Source organism: Poecilia reticulata, chromosome 13, assembly GCF_904066995.2.
Source record: "Poecilia reticulata chromosome 13, P_reticulata-male-v2, whole genome shotgun sequence".
Lineage (NCBI taxonomy): Eukaryota > Metazoa > Chordata > Actinopteri > Cyprinodontiformes > Poeciliidae > Poecilia > Poecilia reticulata.
Window position 1 is genome coordinate 18149700 of NC_088842.1, and position 20933 is coordinate 18170632.

Consider the following 20933-nt stretch of genomic DNA (forward strand, 5'->3'; position numbering starts at 1 on the left):
GAGACGATGTGGGTCCAATAATCCGCTTGCTAAACATCCTTTCAACCAAAAGAAAATAAAATGCAGTTGAATTTGCCATTATTATCCTGTAAAAACTTTTGGGAAAGAATAGATTATGAAGGGAAATTTTTGACTCCATGTGTCAAAAATACAGACATCGAGAAAGTTTAGCACTCCTCTTACAGAGTTCTGGTCTCTTTCCCGCCCTGCAGCCAATGCACCAATTAACAGCTGACTTCAAACAATCACTCCAGGGAGTGAGGTGGGACTGGGCCCTGCAGTGCAAAACGGGCTAAAATGCACAGAGGGAGAAAAGGAACCAGAGTTCATCCATCCTATGGTCCTTAACATAAAGTTTGTGCATTTGAGGCAACAGTGTAGTTCAGTGCTTTCCCTCAGCCGCCACATCCTTATTGTATTATGAAGGGTGCTACTTCCAGAATGGAACTCCTTATTTTCTCATTGCAGCTGACAGCCTCAGCCAAGAGGCTGCTATTTTTGAAAAGGAGTGGGTGACTGGCGATAATAAATGAGCACACACAGAAACACATGCACACACACTTTCACCCATTTAAAAGAGACACAAAAATGTGCAGGCAAATAATACATTTGAATAAAAACAAATTTATTTAGGAATTGTTTTAAACACAATATTGCTTTAGGATAAGAAATATTCCGAATATATATTTTAAACTGACACTCCTGCACACTCTATTGTCAACTGTTTTGATTTTCTGTCTTGTTTTACAAAACAAGACAGACAACCGTCAACCCAATGCCGTTAAATACATATCCTCTTAAACATCAAGGGTGTTTGTCGCTATCAAATAATTTGGTCAATTTTCCAATTTTTTTGTATGCTTCTTTGCCTTTATTTTACTATGCCAGTTGTTGGTTTTGGCTAATATTCTCAGTGATAGCTGTTGAATCTATAGAATGTCTATTGGGATTCTGTTTCAGCCTAATTGGATCCTCTCACTGACATCAGTCTAACATATGGCTATTGACCAGTAGGGTCAAATGCATCAGCTATTGTGTAGCTAAATGCCTCATTTATATCCCACCTCTAAAGGCAGAGCTGTTTGGTGGATTAGGCTGAGTGTTCAGTAGAGCTAATGACTCCCTCAGGGTTAAAACTGTGAATTCATAGTTATTTAGGGATACAGATTTCAATACATCTTATTTGAAATGTTAGGTATGCAAAATTTAGCAGATTTCAGGTCAAGATTCCTCTTCTTTCATTTTGGTGATGCTTGGACAACCAAACCTTTGTCTGCGCTGTGTTGTGTTGTGTGCATTTTTTTCAATAAATCATCAAATTATTTCTCACACTACACTATTTAGATATAGTATAGCACTAAATTCAGGAAATATCTAAAGACATAAAATTATACACATAAAAAAAAAACTAACAAAAAAAACTGTTTTATTCAACTGAAATATTTTGGTAAAATTTTGAGAAATCCAAAGTGGAAGTAAAACTTATATTAGCAAATAGCTGTAGGAATGTGGCTGTAATTTAGGCCCCGACATTGAGAGGTTTTATCTGTCACATGCACTGTGCTTCTTCTGTCTTTTAGCTCATTCTCTTTTTTGGTGTGACATTGAAACTGGCCGCTTATCCCTTGATCACACCTAGCTTCATTTGTCTCAATTAGCAGTGACAGATTTTGCTTTTCTCATGTCCACATCAATTAGCTGAATGCAGAACATTGCTCGTGGGTTTATGTCAAGGATCGGTTCCTGTATGTGTGTGTGTTGACCAGCATATGAATGTCGGGTAAAACTCGTAAGAAGGAAAAAGAGATTTTTACTAAACCTGAAAGCCTGGATATCTGGAGAAAAATATTGTAAAATGAAATTGTTCCCAAAGCTCATTTTGCAGTGAACTCAAGTCACCTCCAGTTGTTGAAAAATGAAGCGCAGCAGTTTGCTACATGCAGATTATGAAGCAAGAACAATTAAGTTTGACCACATAACTTTGTTGCTGAGAAAAAAAAATTAATGTACCAGAAAAGCTACAAGGCAAATTTGTGTCTTTGCAATGTCAGAAAAATCAAGGAAGATCTAAAGTAGAAATTTGTATCTTAGGCAGCATTATACTTTAGTTCACATCTCCAGAAATCATTGAGCAAGAAGCAGGGCATATCTTGGACAGATTGCCAGTCTGCCATAGAGCAACGATGCACACATACACACCACATAGTATTAGTACATGACTTACTCTAAATCTGACCTAAACTAAATTCACAACTTGGTCCTAAGCCTCTAACACTGCATATGTGTTTAAATTTTATTGATAATGCATTAATTTATAAGCAATGTAGACAAAAAAAAAACACGAAAAAAAACATTCTATACAACTGTAAGAATAAATACACATACACAAATACACAACCTGACTATCTATATTAAGGGGTATGAAGTTGAACTTATTTAATCATTTTTCCATCTCGTGGTCCTTCACTTAAATAACCTTGTACTTTTTTTCTGTAATTGCGACATTTAATTAGAGCTCTCATTCAAAATAACTTATTCAACATTTCCATTTCCATACACAATTTAATGCCTTTTTAACTCAAATGCCAAAAATAGATAGCAATACACAGAATTGGGAATACAGGTGAAATTCTGGTACCCAGTGTCAAAGCAATCACACAATTTGTTTCTCGCCCTTTTACTCTCATCTGCATGCAAATGAGTGTGAACATAACAAGGAAAAAGTGAAAGATGGTTAGCACTTCCTCCTGTCTAAGTAACAGGTTGAACAAGCCGTATGTTCTCTCACCAACAGCATCATCTTGTTTTCACACCTCTCGAAGTGTGCTTTCTTTACTGGATAAGACACTCTTTCAAAGGTGCTACTCTAAAGTGTGGCTTACTTAGCTTGGTAGACTAACAGGATACATTTCAGAGGGGAGGTTTATATTCAGATTTTATAGGTATCCATCTGTTGTTGTCTTGCTGCTGTGAACTTTCATTTTTAAATGATCAGTGTTTATCACCCAATAAAAATGTGCTAAATGCATATGATGTTTGATAACACTTCATTAAAAGGACATCGGTTTTACTATCATACTTCATGTTTCATTTATTTATATTATTTTATATGCATAACAACTTTCCTGTCTTCCTGTCAAGGTGTTTTTTTTGTTTACCCATTTTGTCTCCAACAAACAATTTCAGAACAACACAAGATATGAGAGTTTGTGTGGCTTTAAATAAATTGTAAATACTTGTGTTATGACACATGTTGTCTTCTGTTAATTGTTTACCTTTTAATAGTTTTCACTGGGTAAAACAGACAACAGAACTACAAGTGCGGTTTGCAAAAGAGACATTGATTGGTCCCTTGCCTGTGGCAGCAGTTAGAAGATCAAAGCAGAAGGCTAGACATACCCTGGGGAACTGAAAAGAGAGATTTTCCACAAAGCAACAGGAGTTCACCAGTATCCCCTGCTGCCAAGCAATTGATTTTGGTACTGACAATGCAATTGTTCACAATGCCAGCTCAGGACAAAAGGGTGACACTTAGTTATATAGTCCAGAGTCTCTACTGAGGATAGATAAGATGGAGATCTATCCAGGGGCAGGCTGGACTGTCCCAGATTCGTCTCTCCAACTCATTCTAGGACTGCGTGACTAACACCACAGATCTAGTTTTCTTTTTTTTTTTCTTTGGTCCCGTTTTCCTCCTCTTTCTAGTCATGGGGGGGCAGTGTTCCCTTTGTTATGCTGGACCTCCTCCTTCATTTACTCTCAGGATGTTACCATGGCAACTACAAGACACTAAATCACCTCTAGTAGAAGTTTCACTAAGAGTGCGTGTGTGTTTCAGTGTGCTCATGCATGCAGCTTCGGATAAGTGTGGTTGCCACCCCCCTTCATCGCTACCGGAGCCATGAGTCCTCTATTCCCAACCCCAGAGAAGATGCACTCAAAAACACAAACATACATACCAACCAATTTACTAACCACACACACTTATCAGCACAAAGACACGACAGAAAGTTGTGGTAGAGAGTGCTCGTGAAGTGTGATAAAGGACTACCCTATGTCTGGAAACTGTTACCATGGTAACTAAGGTATAGCAGAAATAGGCTTAGGTTCTTTGAAAAGATGGGTTTGATTTATTTTTTTGTCACATTAGGTAATAAAATAAGCAGCTACGACACTTCAAGAGTCATAAATATTGGTAAACTGATGTTTCAAATGTAAAGTTTTGAGGTAAAAAAAGATGACTGCGAGTCTAAATAGAGAAAGATAAGAAGTGTAAAAAAAAAACCAAAGAAAAACAAAGAAAGCCTGGGTAGAAAAACTTATCTCAAACTGCCTTTGTGTACAATAATGTGTGATATGAGGTTCTACTAACTGAATAGGCAGTGCTAATGCCGTTAAGTTCAGTGTGGGGCAGCTGCTTTTTCAGTGCAATGGGGCATGGGATTAAACACCGACAGTGAATCAACTGGTATGACTTGTGCTGTGTTGGGAAATCTCTATGCACTGCACCAGGTCAAAGAGATCGGGTGGGTTATAATTAGAGAAGCCACACAAGCCTCACTCGAACCGTCGACTACGCCTTTACAAATCACTCTCGTGACAGAAATAAAATTATATCTGTCACGATATACAGAGAGACATCTGTATATGAGATGTCTCTCATATACAGTTTTTTTTTTTTTAATAACAATGAAACACTTTTTATTTCTGAACTACCACCAGGAAGATAATTTTTAAGTAACATCCTATCAGTACATCTCTTCCCTAAACTGTTCTCTGGGTAAAAACTTATCCAGTCTATATAAGCTTTCCCAAAACTTCCTCCCTCCCCCGTCTACTGTTTTTTTGGGTTTTCTATGCACTATTTCTTCAGTATTAATCTTAAAAAAAAAATCCATATATATATATTATATATATCTATATAATATATATATATATATATATATATATATATATATATATATATATATATATATATATATATATATATATATATATATATATAGAACGATACAATACTTTGTATTCTATTATTTAAACTCTTCATAGAAAAAAAACATTTATTTATGTTTCAAATAAATGTTTCAATCCTGCATCAGTGGCAGAATCTTCTGACAAATGAATGAATTTTTTTAAGCACTGTAGACTTTGCTCCTTGGTATATTCCAGCAGATAGTTTTTTTAACCATGTAAGCACTACAGCAAGCTTTATATGTTAGGTTTCGAGTGTGTGGGTTTCTCCATGCTCTTGCTATTTTTGTTCAGGTAGGTGCAGCCGTGAATATGAGCTGAGGGCGGAAACTGAAAATAAACTGGAGGTGGCGAATCACGTCATTTGCAGCCAGTCACATGAGAGGCTCGACTCGGCTGAGCAGATGAGCAAGCTGCAATAAGCAATAAATGCAATATCCCACATCTGCATGTAGCAGCTCTTTATTAAGGTTCACTAGTGACTGAATAAATTGCAAAATGCTAAGAAAGCCATAACAAAAAAGTTTTAAACAATTGTAATTTTGCAGCACTGTACGATTTAACATAAGATGAAGGGACACACAAAAATTCTAGTGTGATGCACACACCTTTAAACATTGCTGTATTTCAAACACATTTAATCCTATTTTTTCTGCTTTTATATTTAGGTCTGATGTAGTTGTTTTTTTTTTTCTTTCGTTACTTAATTGTATCATAATTTCTTTATACAGTTACACATTTCTCAACAGGGATTTGCTGACAGGGCAATATTAACAGACAACATTTGTGCAATATTTTTGGCAAAACAAAATATAGAAATATGTAAATATTCCTCAATGAAACTGTGGAATGTGTTTTCCTTCCCTGCTTAAATTTAGCGGCAATAACAAACTATATGGGAGAGGTCAACTTTAGATTTGTTAGCAGCTCACAGTTAGCCAGTAAACTCTTCACTTCTCATTTTGGTTTTTACTGAATACCCAAAATTCTGTCACACAAATTATTTAAGAGTAAGAACAATATCTCTAGGTAAACTTTCCCCCCTCTTACTTAAAATAAGAGCTTAAAATCAAGATGCATGAAAGTATCAAGCCCAATGTATTCACCTTCATATTATAATAACAGCTTGCGTTTACACTATGTCACATCAAACTGATTAACCAACCTAATGCAAAATCTTTTGTATTAAAAGCAGCAAAATTGCAGGTAACAACAGAACACTCCTATTTATAATTAGCTGGAAACACTGTAGCATCCTGTTGTCTGCACACAATTCAAGATGCAAAGATAAAGATGCAAATTAGAGGGTACTAATTTATCAAACTGCCGTTCACGGCAACAATTCAATGAACTTAAAGTGTCATAAAAATGTGCATATGTAAAGAGCCTGTTGACAAAATGTGATGTAGATATCACTTGTAGTGGTCTATAAATCACTGTGGACTACCCAATCAATGATGCTGGGCGTTCTTAATTAATTTGTTTACTTGGGTTTTCTCCATCATTCCTGCATCTGCTTCAAAATGGTAAATGTTAATAAAATGTGGTAGCAGATTGCTGCTGTACCAAAGACAAAGATAGTTCTGAGTGTCAGTCTGGCTCCAGGGTTGCATGGTCTGATCTGCATTTCATGGCATAATCAATCTGATTACTTCTGTTTCATTTTTCTTCTTGCCCATCTTTTCTCTCTCTTGTATTCTTCCTTCCCCCCCGAGTCTTCCCCAGGATTGTGTAGCCTACAGAACTAGACTAAGAGACCATTTGAAGGGCTATGCAGGTGTTTTCAGTTAATTAGCTGATTAGTGTGTGGAAAAAGGTGTCTTCGATAATGAACCTTTTCACGATATTCTAATTTTCTGAGATACGGAATTTATAATCATCAACATTAAAAGAAACAAACATTTGAAATATATCAGTCTCTGTGCAATGAATTGATCTAATATACAAGTTTCTCTTTCAGAATGGAATTACTGACATAAATCAACTTTTTCCTGATATTGCAATTTTATGACCAGCACCTGAATATCTTACAATACTTTTATTTAATAGTGTAAAAATATTTTTAGAAAAAAAAAAAACATTGAAAAGAGACTGATGATGTGTCTAGGCTTGACAGAGTTGGAACGATGATTTGGTGCATCTGTTCTTTTGCATAGTTGTTTGTGTTTATTTACATCCTTCATGCATCTTTGCGTTGCAAGCATTTCCACAAGTCATGGTGTCACCCAACAATCTGCAACTTAAAAATGGTGTAAAAAACAGAAAACGTTGTTATTGCCCCTCTTAAAAGCAGCAGGAGGTGAATTCTGCACTCTGACTTGCAAAAAAAAGAGAAATTTATTCAGAAAACTTTACAAAGTGTTGTGGGGAACTGAGCTTGGAACATTGCGTTTAATTTAAAGAAAAGTGGTGTGTATATATATTTATATGTGTGAGTCTGCGTGTGTGTGTATTTGTGTTTTTATCTCCTCGCAGCTGAGAGCTTGAAGGCGTATCCCGCTGCTGGTAAATTACCCAAAGCAACATGGTGTGGGGAGGAAGCAGTGGGAGAGAGTGCGGAGAGGTGAAGTGGGGGATTGAAAGACGAGCAGAAAAAGAGAAAGACGGAGGAGTGATCATTTGGAACCCTGGGTCTTATCAAACATTGTTAGAGCACCCTACCGCCTCTCATTTACAATTTTATCCCCTTCTGAAACAACCGTAGACAGAAGTTACACAAACATATTACCTAGCATTGGGAAAAAAAAAAAAAAAAGCTAAAGACCAGTTCATTATCAATATATTGAGGGAAAACTTTCAGAAAGCACTTAGATGGTGCAAAGAGAAACAGTAACGGAAATGACTACTTATGTCAAACAGTAGATATATTAGTAAATGGTTGTGCAACATTGCTGCAAAATGATGGTTAACAACATTAACAGGATAGGAAATAAAAATGTAAAGGATGGCATTCCTAGAATATGCCATAATCTCAGACATTACTTTTAATATGTAATTGATTTGGTGCAAAGATGTGCCACTAATAAGTTACTGTTTACAATAAGTAAATGGGCATGTGTGCAACCTATAGCTGACCAAATTGTTGCCATACAAACGGTTTAAATTATCTTTCATTCTAGCATCACAAGAAGTGTTTTTTAGTCACCGACATCAACTCAAGAGGTGATCAGATTTCAGAATGTTGGCTCCAGTTCAAACCGAGATCCATGTCAGCCTCAAACGATAGTGTTACAAAACTAAAATAACTCTAGAATATACACACTGGGGAGAGACCACCAGCCCAACCCTCAGTCTGCTGGTCTGTGTTGCTGCCATTTGTTGTTTGGTTGACTTTAGTTGAAGTTTAGGCTAAAGACTAAGAGCTGTTGCATATTTATGTAATGAAATATATCCAATAGTTTAATATTTATATAAATAAGTCTTTCTTTGCCAGACGTCATAGAGTTTAGGCAAAACAATGGAACCTTGCTTGCTCAATGTATCCGTTGAAGATATATTAGGGCTGACAGTGTTTTTGGTTTTTTTTTAGTTATCTTCTATCTTTTTGTAGTTTTTCAGCACTCTCTGCTTCAAAATAAACATAAAAAGACATTATGCTGACCCCAAGAGAGGGTATTGTTGAGCAAATGTTCAGGGCTAAGGGGTGTTCAAATATAGGGATGAACATTTTCCTCCTTTTATCATTAGATCACAGGATTTTCTTTCTCGTGATTGGAAAGTACATTATATGCCCATGTGATGTGCCAAACGATGGCTTTTACCTGGCTACTCTGTTAAAAGTATTGTATGGACTTGTGAATTGCTGGTAATTATTCAGAACTAATTGGCAGTTGTTAAAAATGATTACGGCATACTGACCTAGAATATCTTCTTTAACTAAAAATAAAATGAAAAACATCTTGTGGAGTGGTGGTAAATGTCAAGTTAGTGAAAAAAATAAAGCAAAAAAGTAACTCTTCTGAACAGGAGTCAAAACCATAAGCAAAGGAAGGTTTCTTTAAACAGTCAAATATTTCGCAAAGCTTGGTACATCAACTGTTCAGTGAGATTGAGCATTTGTCTCATATGCAATTGAAAGGTCAAAAACAAAAGCAAAACATAGCCTGAAACTCAATCCAGCTTTTACTGTTGCTATGAAACCTTTAAGGTTATTCTGACAATTTTACATTTTTATTATTTTTGGACCCTATTTGCTGTATTCTTCACAGTCCCATCTATAACTGAATTTTTGGATAAACCTGCATAAACAGTGAACAAATCATGACAGAAAACTGTCCTGGAAAAAAAGATACAGAAAGGGAGAGATGATGCTGTGGAAAACCCAAGCAGCAGGTTGTAAGATTGTAAATATTTTACAGAGAAAAAAACAGTGTAGGAATTGTCAGACTGCTTGAAAATGGTGTGTATGTCGTTGACTTTGACTTATTGATAGCTGACCAGTTCCGACATAATGGCAACAACTTTAAAAAAGACAAAGAAATGATTTGTTTGTTTGGAAGTACAAATCAGTTTCCATGCACCTCAATGATCCTGATTCTAATCGTTTCAAATATAACAGACTTCCACATACAGTATGGTGTTCAGTTAGCAGATAGGACATTACATTCATATTCACTTTTTGGGTATCCATGATCATTGACTGACTAATAATTTGACAGAGCATTATGTTCACTAACAATATAGCATTATTCAAATCAAATTGAAAATGTGTTTCGATGAGGGTTGATTGAAAATAAAAACCTTTAAACAAGTATTAAACACACTTATCAGTAAGTCCACAATAAATTGGGCAACACTTTAGAATATGAAGAGATTAATTATTTCAACAAATGTTATAGGTATCTATGGCCCCCTTTGCTGGAGACACTATTTATGGATATTATTAGCTATTTTCCTGTAAATATAAAACATATAAAACTAGTCAATTCAAACATGCAAATTGATTTGATACGCATGAACAAATCTGAGTGGAGAATGTAAAATTATAATTTAATTACTAGCTTATCAAATCATATTCCATCTCTCTGTTAGAAAACTGCCTAGAGTGAGGTTCAAAAATGCTGACGCCTTTTGCACCAACTCTGTTGGACTATCTTATGAAAAGCTTTTCAAAAGCAACAGTCTGCATCATGACTTTATTAAAACCCTGTATGTAATGGCGTAATAAAACGTGCATCTATGTATTGCACAGTGATAAAGTCTTTAATACCCCACACACAGCATCTGCAAATTATTGCCTTCAAAATATATGAACATGTTTGACCTAAAGTAACCAGTAATTTATGTTTAATAGGACGCTTATCCAAATTTAAAATTATTTTTTTTATGCTGTAATTTTGCTAGGCACATAGACATACCCACTGACATATTAATTTTGGAGAGAAGACCATGACCTGAGATAAAAGGATGTACAAGTTGAGACGATGGATCACTTTAATTAGTATTTGGTCTTTGCCTGATGACACCCAGACGCAAATGTTCTTGCAGACCATCTGTAATGATAATGAAATGAACACGTTCACGTGTGTGGCCATGTGCTCATGCGGTGGCAGCTCTGGCTCCAACAAAACTCTATCTGTTATTTATTAGAAGACGCCTGCTTAGCTGAAAGCAGAAAACAAATCTGAGTTTCGCGAGAGCAAGACAAATGGGTGATACTGCCACACACTTGCATGTATAATGTCATGGTGACAGTGTTAACAAATATGAAAAAGTAAAACATTTTTTATAAAAGACACATACCCCACATTTAACTAAATATTCTTAAGGTCCAAAAATCCAAGTAGTTGCATTTAGTTTTATTGCATTAAGTTTTCTTATGTTTTTCTAAATCCTACTGCTTTGCAAAGTAATGTCTGCTGCTTAGTGCAGTATTTTGATTTGCTGGTTGTGACTGGTTGCTATTTATCAAAGTGAATGCGGTATTTGCAAGAAATAAGCTAACTCTGCCTCATCTAGCAGCGACTTGGCTAACATTAAAAATGTGGGCTAGGCGACGCACGTCCCCTCCATCAGATGAACGAGCAGCTCATTGTCTTGCATTTTTAACCATTTCACCAAAGATACTCTACCCGTCTTTGCAGTCACTCTTACTGGTATATAAAAATATATATATTTCACATTTAATAAACTTTAATTTAATAAATGAAATACATTTAATAAACAAATTATGCGTATCCTGGTAGCCTGTCAGCCTTATAATTCACTGGTATGTTCACCTGAAAATAACAGAAAATATTTATCTTCTGGTCATTGTGAATGTACTGATTTATAATAGAAAACCGGCAAAAACATTTTCAATAACCCCCTTCCTTAATAAATGATGAACCTCTGGAGAATAATAAAAAAACAAACATGGTTTCAGTCCCTTCTTTCATCTCAAGCTTAATTTCAATCCATCTATGAATCCATCCCTGCCACCTCGTCCCAATCTTTTTCACATCTTTTCTTTGCTTCTTATTACCCAACCTAATGATAGCCAGTCCGCAAAGAAAGAGGCACTGATGGCAGCGTGTGCCTGTTGTTATATTTAGATCTAATTAAAGATCATTATAATCTATCAGCACAATCGAGGCTGGGCGCTGATAGAGTCAGAAGAATGGGGATACAAGAGTGGGAGGGAAGCTGTGAGGGAGTATAAAAATGAGATGGATTGTGGGATGTGTGCTGAGGGGGCTTGATACTGTGAATGGATCTCAGTCAGATCTCAACCTCAAATACCCCCCCACTACTTGATATTATTCCATAACTACCCCCTTGATTTTTCAATTATCTAAATGTGATTACAACACATTACAATGATTGCGACCCTTGTACTGGCACAGAGGCAAAAAGGAGAGGGAGGAGAAAGGATAAAGAAACAGTTAATGAGAGGTGTTCAAGAATGTACTCCGGAGAGTTATTAGCTAGAGGCAAGGCAGTTATAGTATTACAATGTGACTGTAAGAATCTGAGCTAAGTGATCATTGTAACACGTACTGTTAGCAATTTAAATATATAAAAATTCTCTTTAAAATCCCAGTTTGTGCGGTGATACTAAAACCTGTTGTTTGCTTTAACTTTGAAAAAAAACAACAACTGGTAAACAGAAAATGTATAGAAAACATCACAGACAGAAATGATGGTCTAAGACAACAAGTATTCTGGCATAATTTGAAGCGAACCAGAAGACCTCCAGTAGAAATGTGTTGTTTTTCAAAACCATGCAGGTGGAGGTAGTAAGTGAGGCATTAGTACTCCCTATAAATTTGTTTCCCCCAGAATAAATAATCATTAATTATTTTTATGCATCCAGATTTTTGTGAGTTGCCAGATTAAAGTTTTTTTATTATTATTTATGTTGCATTGTATGTTTTCCATGTTTTGCTCTTTACAGTAAAGCTTGTAAATGTCTGTCAATCTTTCCTACATCCACTATTAAATGATGACTGTGACACAGATTTTTGTTTCTTTTTTTTTAAAGAGTTATGTTTTACTATAAATTTCAACAACATAGATAAAACTCCAGAAATTCTGGTTAGAGTTTTTTTTTCTGTGCATCCCAAACTATATTAGTTTTGATATTTAAATAATTATTTGTTTTATTACATTAAAACACAATTGATGATGCAGCAGGAGTGACAAACGTATACAGTTAGAGCCAGAAATATTTGGACAGTGACACAAGTTTTGTTATTTTAGCTGTTTACAAAAACATGTTCAGAAATACAATTATATATATAATATGGGCTGAAAGTGCACGCTCCCAGCTGCAATATGAGAGTTTCCACATCCAAATCGGAGAAAGGGTTTAGGAATCATAGCTCTGTAATGCATAGCCTCCTCTTTTTCAAGGGACCAATAGTAATTGAACAATGGACTCTAAGGGGTGCAATTAACTCAGAAGGCGTCTCCCTCGTTAACCTGAAATCAATCAAGTAGTTTAAAAGTCTGGGGTTGATCCCAGGTGTGTGGTTTTGCATTTGGAAGCTGTTGCTGTGACCAGACAACATGCGGTCAAAGGAACTCTCAATTGAGATGAAGCAGAACATCCTGAGGCTGAAAAAAAAGAAAAAATCCATCAGAGAGATGGCAGACATGCTTGGAGTAGCAAAATCAACAGTCGGGTACATTCTGAGAAAAAAGGAATTCACTGGTGAGCTTGGGAACTCAAAAAGACCTGGGTGTCCACGGAAGACAACGGTGGTGGATGATCGCCGCATACTTTCTTTGGTGAAGAAGAACCCGTTCACAACATCAACTGAAGTCCAGAACACTCTCAGGGAAGTAGGTGTATCTGTCTCTAAGTCAACAGTAAAGAGAAGACTCCATGAAAGTAAATACAAAGGGTTCACATCTAGATGCAAACCATTCATCAATTCCAAAAATAGACAGGCCAGAGTTAAATTTGCCGAAAAACACCTCAAGAAGCCAGACCAGTTCAGGAAAAGTATTCTATGGACAGATGAGACAAAGATCAACCTGTACCAGAATGATGGGAAGAAAAACATTTGGAGAAGAAAGGCACACCACATCCTCTGTAAAACATGGTAGAGGCAACGTGATGGCATGGGCATGCATGGCTTTCAATGGCCCTGGGTCACTTGTGTTTATTGATGACATAACAGCAGACAAGAGTAGCCGGATGAATTCTGAAGTGTACCGGGATATACTTTCAGCCCAGATTCAGCCAAATGCTGCAAAGTTGATCGGACGGCGCTTCACAGTACAGATGGACAATGACCCCAAGCATACACCCAAAGCTACCCAGGAGTTCATGAGTGCAAAAAAGTGGAACATTCTGCAATGGCCAAGTCAATCACCAGATCTTAACCCAATTGAGCATGAATTTCACTTGCTCAAATCCAGACTTCAGACGGAAAGACCCACAAACAAGCAAGACATGAAGGCTACGGCTGTAAAGGCCTGGCAAGGCATTAAGAAGGAGGAAACCCAGCATTTGGTGATGTCCATGGGTTAAAGACTTAAGGCAGTGATTGCCTCCAAAGGATTCGCAACAAAATATTGAAAAAATATATTTTGTTTGGGTTATGTTTATTTGTCCAATTACTTTTGTTTCAGCAAAAACGTCGACAACTGTTGTAGATCATTGCAGTGGTATAATTTAAGTAGTGGATGCAGACTGGTTCAAAGGCATCCCAGATGGCTCACTGCAGCTCAGGAGCAGTAAGTTTCCAGCTACCTGGGCATCACAAAAGTATGACATGCACAGCCCCCTTTCAATGCCTTCTATTGTTCTGTTGATCAAAGAACAGAATCTCTAAATCCAGTATTTCTCAGCCAACAAGGCGACAGCAATGCCAGGAAAACTCAACTGAACAAGAGAAATATGGGTGGAAAATAATTCAAAATGAATTTAGGATATAGTATAGATGTATTTAGGACCAAAAGAAAATAAACTCCATAAACTGAGACATGCCTTTGTCTCAATTTATTGAGTTCTTTTTACAAAGTTGCTTAATAAACATGGAAAAAATGATTGCTTAAGTAAGTATCTGATTACTGGCCAAGCCTAGTGGTTGACTGTTCCTGTCGCTAATCTGACTTCTCAAAACTTGTCTTACACAATCCAAATATTTGGCTGTTGTTGCTTTCCTGGTTGCAGTTTCACAATTCCACATTCCTCGCCATCTGATTTTCCTCCTTCTGGGACTGAAATCCCCACTGTGTGGATTACCTTTCCTCCCTTTGTCACCATCCTGCCACATTTCTAGAGTCCAAATGACATTCTGATGTCCGTGCAATAGATCCTAGGTCTGACAGTTCTTCATACCTGAGAGCCTTTGTTGAATGTCTGCCACAGGAATTGGTTCAGACAGATTAGTGTGGTTTGCTCATTTGCCTACTATTTCCCGCTTTGTATCATTGTTCTGTGATTCTCTCTTCTCCTATATGTTTTACCAGTATTGCTAAGTCTTGTAAATTCTTCTATTACAAGAAAATAGGAATTAGTTCCCCATCTTTTTCTTTGTTAATCTCTCATAAAAAAATAAATCTCTTTCGAATTAAACAACAGTACAGTTAAACATTTAAACATAAATTAGCCATGATGTATCTCAGTTTTATCAGATTCCCTTGTACATGATGAACAATGAAGGGAAGATTCTTTGAGCTGCAGCTGGACGCTCGCTAAGTTTAATTACCTTCAGAAATCTTTCAGTTGTATAATAAACCCCTAATTATCCAAGGCCATGACTCAAGACCATTAACGTATAGCACAGCTGGGCACTGTCTGACTTCCTCAAGTGGTTTCAGAGTTTGTATCTAACTGTGTTAGTATCAATATTTATATGTGTACACATTTTTCAGTTTGCTGCGTACAGTTTCCTTTTCATTACTGTGGCCTGTGTTGCTGCTGTTATCACCGGCTCCAGGCTGTATAAATTAAACAAGGCCAAGGAAAACAGAGGATAACAGGAAGAGGTTACGCACTGTAAAGCAGAAACATCATACTGACACCCATGAACTGGGGGTACTGATGTTTATTTTTTTTATCAGTTTGTTTGAAAACTGCTTTCTATCTTTCTAGCAGAACCAAAACTGTCGGAACTGCTTGTGCACAGTGCAAACTTCTATCTGAGCACCACAGTTAGCAATCCATAAATAAAGACTGTGAGGTATTAGAGATTAGCTCACACCCTAAGAGTTTTGCAGCAGGCATCGAGGATAAGAAGAGTGAAAACGTGAGAAAGCCGTGGAACTCACAGTTCGTTATCTGTGAATAATTAAAAGCATATGAGAAAAATAAACTGAAAATAGAAATTGCTTGTTGAACACAAATCAAATAATGGAAAGAATAGAACATGAGCCTAAGTGCTATGCTCGTTGGTCAGATCACAGTGGGTATTAAAAGCAGGTGAATGATGGACCTGCTGCAAAATGCAGCAGGTTCTGAAAGATGCTTCTTTGCTTACTCGGAATCTCTCAAGTAATACCTCAAGCATAGATTTCAAAAATGAAATCTATGCTTGAGGTAATTATCTGTACTAAACTATAATGTTGCTGAATGTATACACAGGTAATGCATTCCTAATATATTCACTTTATTAGGGTCTTAAATCTGACTGAAATAAAAGCACCTTGTGAGCATCAAATGACTTCTTAGAAAGGCCAGTTCTTTGAATCTTTCCTCTGTTACCCCAAATCAAGACACGTTTTGAGCGGCAGGCACATTCAAAACGCTTGGTTTACATTCAAAGTTTATCTGTTGTCGTCTGCTGCCGTTGCGATATGTTTGGCGCGTCAAGCACGTCCAACGCGTCCAACACTCCGCAGACTTTGAATGTAAACTAGACGCGCCGGGCACTCGAAACGCATTTGGTGTGAACGCACCAAAACTCGAACCTGAAGCGTCAAGTTTGAGGAACGCGTTACGTTCACACGTAACGCATTTAGTGTGAACGCACCATAAGTTCTCAATATGTCCTCCAAAATTAAGACTTTTATTCAAATATGGAGGCCCAGAGATTTACTCAAATGAACACTCAATATTTTTTGGACTACAAGTTGCTCCGGGGTATAAGCTGCATCAGGCACTTGCATTATGAAGAGAAAAAAAAACATATATAAGTCGCTCTGGAATATGCAATATTTATTTAGAAATTGTCGTCGTTCATATTAATTAAATATTAAGATTAAATCAATTACTCTCTTGGCAGTAGCAAACTGTAAATTTGACAGCCTCTCTCCCAATACACATAAATAAGCATCAAAAATAAAACTCATATCTTAAATACATCACACAACCTTGTTACACAAATGTTCATTTATTTCCTGTTGGCAAAGATGTGTATTGTTAGATACACCAATCCATACTGCAAGATTAGAAACATTGTGACAGCAGATTTAAGAAAGATTTACACTTCCGGTCATTGATACACTTGGTTTGATCCAAAAGCAGGAATCTCGAAAATGCAAATGCTTGCTGAGTTTGGCTCAGTATATCTTATGAAATATTCTGTCCAGCCCACTGTGTTTTTATCAAAGCTCATCTAAACACTTATCTTATTTGTAGAAGTTATTTAATAGTGTACTGTAGCATGTATGCCATGCTACAACTGAGCCTCACATGTTGATCGTCTTCCTCCTCTGCCCATGTGTGTTTGTCTGTGTGACTCCTTTCACTCAGCTGGAAGCAGCTTACCTCATATGAGCTGCTGCACTGGCTGCCATCCTAAACCAAACCAAAAAGCTCTTTCTCTTTGAATCTTTCCTCTGTGACCATAAATCAAGACTGTTCAGTGGTTCAGGTCTTCTCTTTTTTCCTTCCATGCAGCTTTGGAATTCTGTCATTTTCTTGTCTCCGTCTCCTCTGACAGAAACTTGTTTATATAAGGTTAATTTGCCTCTGACAAAAGTGTCCCGCTCTACTTCTTTGGGTGTCTTGGAGAAACACTTTGAAAAATATGAGGAACAGATTTAAGGTAAGACCTGGAGTCAAAAGCTCTTTATATATCTCTCTACCAAGCTTTCAGAATCCAAACAGGCGAGCTGATGCACATTCACCATCTTATTTTATTCTGCAAAAGACATTCAGTGAAACTTCACTTAAACATTTTTGAACTTCACTGATTTACATTCCAGGAAGCTATAGCACGGTTACTCTTTATGGGTTTTTTTTTCCATAGTCATTGACAAAAGAAAGTACACCGTCTCTAAATTCTGTGCTTTAATGTCTGAGTGACTTGTGTTTTGGGCTTGTGCCTAACTCCATTGTTCATTTAGTGTATAGGTTGCAGGTCCAGGATAGGGCCAAAGGCAACATGCCCACAGTTCAAGATAATCCAGAGCAGTGACTTGTGCAAACATACGTGTTTGGACTTTGGGAGTCAGACATTTTACCCAGACCAAAATCTACACATGCACATGAAGAACTTGCAAACGGCACACAGAATAGTCCCTATTTGTGTGTGTCTTGTATCAAGTCTCATACAGGGTGTAATGGGATGCGATTAACACCCCATATCAAACCTGTTTGGAATTTTGATCACTCCTCATTCGGGTAATTCACTGTTAAAGCAGCAAAAATTAGTCAATTTTACCTGAGACATACTCTCTCACAAGTCACTCACCAGAATGTTACTCAAAAAAATATATAACTAACCTGACTTACTATAATTAAATATATGAATATAACATATTCATATTAAATTTAATACTTGCCTGAAAGTAGATGTGTTAGTGAAAATGACAGACAGAAATTTAAATATTGGAGTTTATGAACTTCAGATGTCTTCAACCCACATAAAAATATTTTATCACCAAGTATTTCAACTTGTATATTTAATTCAAAGGGCTCACAAATCTCTCTCACATGTATCAATCTTTTTTTTAACACAACTGCAGTAAAAGTGGGCCTATGCAATTAACTGTAGTGAAGTTAATATTAAAGTTTCCCTGCATGTATTGGAAAGGATTGCCAAGGAAACGCGTTAGTTTTTGCATTCTCTCCTTCTTGGACAAGAATCTCCTCACCTCCGGAATTTATTCTTCTTTGTAGTCCTGAATTCTTGGCTCTGTGTTGCGAGCACACATACTGCCTGAGCAACCAGGTTGCATCTGAGTATCGGTTCATACAGTGTATTGAACTCTGCCTGTAGTCTTACAGTTTGAGACTGAGCTGAATACGACTAAAATTAACATACCGTGTATGCCTGGCCTAGTCCTCTCGAGCTACAGGTGTGAGTAAAGTTTGCTATTTATTTATTAATCAAGCTCCCAGACTGTGGAATAAGAGAGGCATAGACTCTGCTTGAAGTCCAGTGTGAAGCTTCCACAGTCAGTGACAGATTAAGGTGCCATGTCATCTGCTGGTGTTGGTCCAATGTGTTTCCTGAATTCCACAGTCAATGCATTTGTCTACCAGAGAATCCTAGATCACATTATTCTTCCCATTTGCAGAGAAGCTTTTTGGAGACCCTGATGTTAGTTTCCACCAGAACTTGACACACTGCCAAAGCTAACAAATGCTGGTTCAATGACCAAGTGTGCTTGATAGGCCAGCAAACTTGCTTGACCTTAACCCTATGGAGAATCTGAGGTGTTTTCAAGAGGAAAATGATGAACACCATACCCAACTATGCAGATAAACTGAAGGCTACAGTCTAAACAACTTCTGGTTTCATTAAATCTAAACAAAACAGGCTGATTCCTGCCATGTCCCACCATGTAATTGGTGAAAACAAAGTGCCCAGTCAAGTACTGACAGAAATTACACTTTTCAGAAATAAGGACATTTAGAACATTATCCTAAATATCCTTCTTTATAGATTTTATGTACTATTCTAATTTTCTGATCCACAGCATTGCAACTGAATCCCCAGATGATCACTTAATCTATAAACACAGAAAAAAGAGATTGTGATGTAAAACAAGTCATGTACTATCCTTGAGTAGTACAATTGTCAATAGCACTTAGTTGATCATTGGATACATGCCCCATCCGGAACTGGAACACCACAGACTGAACAACAGCTTTCAACCACAGGCTTGTCTTATTACATGTTCAAGATTTTAACATATCACTGACTTTATGTATGTTTGCCCCCTAATTTGTAAATATTCCAATTTATAGGGTACCTAGAATATAATTTGTTCACTTTTAGGTTTCCTGCACAGTAATCTCATTATCTGTGTATTTTTTGTGAATTTGTCCTACAAGTAATTGTGTGTGTTGTGTATGGCTTTTTTTAGTTTAGGATGCTATACCAAGAGTTACTAAACTGCTCTATCCTTGTTCTTGCAACAACAAAAACGTTCTATTCTATTCTAACTAGACTTAAAAACAACATATCTACTGAAAACATTTTATGTTCTACAAAATCCTTGTCATTTACACAATCTTCAATGCACAGTGTACATCAGCTTAATATTGACCCTGGGTATTATGTCTTGTTCAAAAAGCAGTCCTTACCATTGGGTTAGAAGTGATCTCATCTTTAAAACATATACTTTCACATATTTGTTAGTGCATTTTAAAACATGATTCTAAGACTTATGGATACTCAAGCAGATGAAATGGTCACAGTGTCCTGTAGCTTATTTTTCCAAATTAGTTACAAAGTAACTACTTTTCATTAGCCTTCTATTAAGCATGTGTACAATAAATACACAAACCAAATAGCTCTTCCAACAAACGTAATTCAAAGAAGTGAGAAAACAATAGACACTAGGCCAAATCGCATTTCACCCATAGCAAACCAGAAAACACACAGCAGCGGCTAATCGGGGGATTCTTCCTGTGATCGGAGCCCCCATGCTCCCAGTGTGCATGGATTCTCTTGGATAAACGGAACAGGAAAGGGACTTTGAGCTGTTTTTGTGTGCGGGTAGAGTTTTTCTCTCCCCCTCCACCATATCCCCAGAAAAACCTGGAATGTGGCAGATTCTGGATTTGTGTTTGGGCCTAACTAATTGAGTCCTTTAAAAACCTTCCTGCCCTGACTCCCGGACAGCTTTGCTGCGCAAATGCATCCCACATTCACAAAGACGCATTCACAAATCCAAGTGCAAACACACATGTGCTCCTCTTTGTGTCTTTCTGTGCCAAGCCTAATCCTGCTTTACCAGCTGTAGAGAGAGGGAGACACACAGAGAGAAAATCTCCTCCCTGCACTCCGTTCCAATTCACTTTTCAATTTCAAGGTGCTTTATTGGCGAGGCTTTGCCTGAGTGATGCCAAGGCAATTAGCAAGAAAAAAATCTTGCTTTCAAAGCAAAACGAAAGGAGGAAAAAACAAATTGGCTCACATGACAAGCACCACAATCAGAACAATAATAATCAGCATTGAAATCATTTCAATTTGCCTTCCATTAGTTTATTTTTGCACCCACATTTTCAAATGGTTTTGTACAGTTTATTTATTTTATTTTTTTTAAGTGTAATGGTCCATGGAACATGCTCCACGAGAAGTACAGAAGAAAGCAGAGAAAAGGCAGCAGTGGAAGACTGATCCTGGGTTTCT

General features: G+C 36.9%; 2 long non-coding RNA genes across 2 annotated transcripts in view; one reads left to right on the forward strand and one right to left on the reverse strand.

Moving 5' to 3' along the window:
• The window catches only part of LOC145554598 (uncharacterized), a 91355-nt gene that overhangs the window by 27566 nt on the left and 42856 nt on the right, over positions 1-20933 (reverse strand). The window lies entirely within an intron of this gene.
• Positions 17132-20933, forward strand: part of LOC145554599 (uncharacterized) — a 35644-nt gene continuing 31842 nt past the window's right edge. Inside the window, exon 1 of the long non-coding RNA XR_014090592.1 lies at positions 17132-17393. This is a non-coding gene — a long non-coding RNA (uncharacterized LOC145554599). The remainder of the gene's footprint in view (positions 17394-20933) is intronic.